We start from the raw sequence: 5,780 nt of genomic DNA, 5'->3' as shown, positions 1-5,780 counted from the left end.
TGTTTTTATTAGTATTATCAACTTTCATAGTTGATGAAAAACTAGAGTCTATTATGTATAGGAGATTATTTTGAAGAAAAGAAAAGGGAGAACTGGACAATTAGAAGAGGAAAAATTGGAACAACGGGTTAAGAAGTCAAAAAAGTGATATTTTTGTATTTGAGATATGAATTTTCGCATTTTAATTTTTCAACCCGTGTAACACAGGGGTCTTAACCTAGTTGGATAATGAATGAATATTGATGTAACATCCTACTTTTGGTTATAATAATAAAATAAATTTCTTTTATTTTATATTGTGTCGTTTATCGGTTTAGATAATAAACTGTGCACAGTTGGGCTTGGACTTTAGAAGATGGAATATAAGATGAAATGGGCCTTAGGTTCATGGGCTTAAGGGAGTATAAATACCCCTTAAACCCTAATATTTTCCATTTAATCCATCTCTACACCATAGCCTAGACCATCAAAAACACACACAAACGCTATTCTTTAACCCGAGCCTAGATCCGAGGTTGAAAACCCGAGCTTGTTGGTGCAAGATCGTCGTGACAAACCTAAACAACATCAAGACCAGCTCGTGTTCGTAGAACGACTTGTTTAAGGTACGTTTATATTTAGAAATCGTTCATATAGGTTCGGTTCGGTTTGGTTTGGGAAATCATAAATCTTTGTTAGTTTGTTATAAACAAATCCAAAACAACAAATCTTATGGAAATTGATTAACATTTGATGGGTTAATTGTTGACCTAAAGAAACCCGTATATATATGCCCAAATCGCACCCTTTAAACGTGAATGTTTGGCCGATTGGACACCTAGGGTTTGTAGGCGCTATGATTCCGAGTTCATTGATACCCAAATCGTGATATTTCGTTGAGAAATGAAGGTTTAATTGTAGATCTGGTATATGTTGACTGATTCGTGTTCTTGGCAATTTTGACTTTGACTCTAAGTCAAAGCCTGGATAATAACAGGGATGATTCGTTAGGATTGATGCAATTTGTCAGTCCAGGTAGCGAATTAGCTCACCCAGTTCGTTACCTCAAGTTAACGAAGTAGACTAACGAACTAGGATAGCGAACCAGGTAACGAATCAGGTGATTCGTTACTCACCAGTTCGCTAAGCTCCAATAACGAATTAGACCACGAATCAAGTCATGTCCAGATAGCGAATTGGAATAACGAATCAGAGGATAAGATAACGAATTAAGGAAGAAAACATAACGAATCAGATCAAAGGATAACGAATTAGCCAACGAATTAGGCTTAATTCGTTATAGAGAATGAGTTAGCGATTTAGAAAATAATTTAAAATCCTAATGAAAAATGTGTTAAGACAGTTATAGAGAATGATTTAGCTCGACCCCAGCCAGGGCTCTGCCCCTTGGACCCCGCTAGGGGCTGCCGCCCCTAGAACCCCGCTGCCAGGGGCGCTGCCCCCGGACCCCCGTTCGTTGTGGGTTATAATTGAACTAGAAACACAATATAGATAGCGATTGTTAATGGATACGTGTAATTGTATACAGTTAACCGTGCACAGCTCAAGAAAGGAATAACAATTAACGGTGAACGTAACTGTGTTTAGGTGAGTTTCTAGCCTCATTTCCTTGTTATGTTTTCGGGGCTGTGTGCATACTCAATGTGATAGTTAATACACTTACCTTAACTGGTAATTGTATGCCTTGTATGGTTTATATGTTATGTATGTATATCTTAAATGTGAATGAAAGTTTGTCGGTACGTGAACGATCTTCGGAATTGCACGTGTTATCAAGGGAGGTAGTTATATGATAGATGAATGTGTATGATAGATATATGTACAATATATGAATATGTATGAATGATTAAAGAAAGTATGTATGTTATGGGTATGTAAAGACAGTATGCACGAAGATGAAGAAAGAGGGATCAGACCCTAATAATATTTGAGATAGAGAAGAAATGGATCAGACCCTAATAATATCTGAGATAGAGAAGTAAAAAGGGATTAGACTCTAATAATATCTGAGATAGACAAGTAAGGGATCAGACCCTAATAATATCTGAGATAGACAAAGGAAAGAGGGATCAGACCCTAATAATATCTGAGATAGAAAAGGAAGGGATCAGACCCTAATAATATCCGAGATAGAAAAGGACAGTAAATATATATTATGAAAGTAGTAAAGTATGTATGTATGTATGTATATATGTATGTATGTATGTATGCATATATGTATGTATGTATGAAATTATGTAATGAAAGTAAAATAGTAAAGAAATTATTATGTATCTTCTGATGCATAATTGAAGGTGTAACACCCCGTAACCGCAGCGGAAACGTAAACGGGATGCAACAGACACATCTGATATCAACAGCTTTGCTTATAAAGAAAATACCACTACATTATTTTATATCATATTACATTGTTGCGAGTTTCGTTACTGTCTAGGTGTTACACACATGTTTTACCGATAAGACATTAATATATTCATTACAAAATATAGATCAGCAAGCTTCCAACAAGTAACACAGATCATAAGCACATATCAATCATTCCAACTTGGGCATACCTAGAAAACATGTAAAGAAAACGGGTCAACTGCGAATAGTTGGTGAGTTTCACTAATTCAAATAAACACTGACAGATCATTTTAATAATCATTTATTAGTAATGTAATTATGCTGGGAACTATGTTACCCCAGAACATTTCCATTAATCTTCTGGGAACTACGTTACCCCAGAACAATAATAACCTCTGGGAACTATGTTACCCCAGAACAATAATAACCTCTGGGAACTATGTTACCCCAGAACAATAATAACCTCTGGGAACTATGTTACCCCAGAACAATAATAACCTCTGGGAACTATGTTACCCCAGAACAATTCCACACGATAAACAATTTATATATTCTGTGCATCAAATCATATATATATAAATATACAAGTGTTTCCATACGATCGGTATGTACTTAAATACTTTAATAAAGACATGCTTTCCGCCCCGGGAAAATATTTAAAACAGTTCAGTAAAAGGGGCTCGTGAAAACTCACCTTTCTGTGAGTCGGGACGTGATACAATGAACTGCTATAAGCCTGGATCTGTAATATGATATCTAGTCGTTACTATATAATTCCCATAAATTAAATCCGTGTTAATCGGTGCATCTGGGGACATTGTTAACCCAGTACTGTACTCGATCCGGGGACAATGTTAACCCCGTGACACTTCTAAGGACTCAGATTGTGACATTACTTAGAGTCTGACGGTCAAAATTATCATTTTTATGTTTTCCTTGATTTGCGTGCCTAGCACGGTTATCCGTTTTTAGTTTCAAAAATGAGTTTGTTCACACCCAACCCAAAAATGGTGTTTGACTATTATTTTAGTTAAAGTGATGAAATTAGAGCTCGGTTTGGACACCCCGTTTGGCCGCGGGGCCCGTTTCCGTCATTTAGGTGCCGGAATCAGTAAAAATCGGGTAAAATTACCCAAATCATCCGAATTATTTTCGGATGATTTACTTTTATTTAATCTACTTAGTATTATGAAAATGGTCCATTTTTAGGTTTTTATATACCAGTCAGCTCGCTTATGCGAGTTTTGCCGGTTTACACGTTTTAAGCTTTAAAAATTTGTTTTTATGTTCTTTTTAGCATAAATAATTACCCGTTTAGTCTCGGGTCTTGAAATTTTGCACAAAACCTATTTTGACAGTAAGAAATTTTATAAAAATTTTCAAGATTTAATTTTTATATTTACATTTATTTATCTATTTTTAATCATCATTAAAACACTAAATATGTCAAAAATACCAAAAGACTTTAGAAAAATCCCAAATTTTTCCGGGATGATCCATGCCATCCTCATAACTCCCTGGAATTTTTCCAGAACCCAAAACTCATTTTTCAAGCCATTTTTACCAAAACCGAGCTAGAAATCCCTAGAACTCGTTTTACCGAAAAGCCTACTTAGACTTCTCCAATGAACCTGAAATTTTGTGTGTGACTTTTATATGTTATAAAAATCCTATCTTAAATTTTCCAGAATTTTTCATGATGTTTAGCTATTTTTCACCATTTTTGGCCAAAACCGAGCATTAAATTCACCAAATATTCATCCTTTATCCAAAAATTACCAAAAATTCACAGATCTCATATTTTTATGTGTAGATCATCTCTGTGAAATTTCATGACCCGACTCTAAGCACACTACAATCTGTCCAAAATCATAGATCCACACGAAAACCGAACTATCTTGTGTTTTCTAGCGTTAGATCGCAAAGATCTTGGTTTCTAGCCTTTGCTAGCCACTAGATACAACACTTACAAGCACAATAACACTATACCAAGCAAGTTACACCAACAATCAAACCATTTCTTTCATAGTGTCGGTTTTGATATAAAAACAAAGGTTTTAACCGTAAAAATCCGTTCTCGACTCTTTTTACTCATTTCTTGGACCAAGATCCCTTGTATAACTTGTATACATCTCTTGATCATGCAAGAGTCGGTTTCATCTCGGGTTTTCACCCGTCTTTCACATAGAAACTCATTTTACAAGATTTCAACCGTAAAATTTCATTCTAAACTCTTTTAACTCATCACTTGGATCAAGATCCTTTGTATAACTTGTATACATCACTAGATCATGCGAGAATCGGTTTCAACCCGGGTTTTCACCCATTTTTACATTTGAAACCTCCTTTTCTCAAGATCATGAAGTTAGAAACAAGATTCAAGCATCAAAACATGTGTTATACCTTGTAAATCTTGGTTGGAGATCAAGAAATTAGATGAATGTTGAAGGTTTGAGAGAGTTTTGAGGGTTTGGAGTTTTTGAAAAAAGAAATGAAGTGTGTATGTGTGTGCACTAGGACCGATCGGTCCAAGGTAATGTTTGGGGTGGGGCCCACACATCCATTCTAAGCCACACATTCGGATTTTCGTAATCCGGATAATGTTTTGGATAATCTGGCTCAGTTCGTTTCTCGTTTAAACTCGTAATTCGGCTTAAAACGAGCCTAAAATGGTTGTTTTTCGGGTTAAAATAAAATTTACATAAAACCGACTTAAAAACTTTAAAAACTTAACCCATGACATTAAATGACTTAAAACAACATATTATTAATAATTACGCATCTTTTTCGGCTTGATCGATCGTCTCTTGCTTGGTTTGATGTTAAAGGTTTCGTTTATCGTACCGACGTACTAATAAATCGAAATCCTTTTTCTGTGCTATAATTCACTTATCCCGAAGCATTAATACTTCGTAAACATCACTAAACATTATATACTTCGTCTATAATGTAATTCCCGATTCGTTCGGGTTTCAATAATCGTTCATTGGTTAATTGTAATTCCAATACGATTCACTATATAATCGAGTATGATTCGTACTATGAATCATATATACTCGTATAAACGTACTATAACTCATATAATCAATATTAAATGACACGTAAATAGTATATACCGGCTAGGGTATACCTGGATTTGCCGGAATTGTTACAGAAGGTATGTGTACGTATTGTATGATATGTGATTAACTAGAACTCACTCAGCGTAGCTGACTTTTAGTATGCACGCAGGTGAGTAGAATGAGGCAGCTCGCTTGATGAGGACACATGGCATGGAATTGAAGATACTGGCATCTCAAGGAAATGTTATGATGTTTTTAAAGACTATGTTTTATGTTTAAATAATATTGAATGTTTGTTAAGACAAGATTTGAAGGTTGTGTAATATATATTTGGTTGAAGTTTTATATTCCGCGAAAGTTTTAATTAACTCT

Source organism: Bidens hawaiensis, unplaced genomic scaffold (assembly GCF_021521415.1).
Source record: "Bidens hawaiensis isolate Kalapana, Puna unplaced genomic scaffold, B.hawaiensis_p1.1 tig00020033_1, whole genome shotgun sequence".
Classification (NCBI taxonomy): Eukaryota; Viridiplantae; Streptophyta; class Magnoliopsida; order Asterales; family Asteraceae; genus Bidens; species Bidens hawaiensis.
This window is presented reverse-complemented; position numbering follows the sequence as displayed.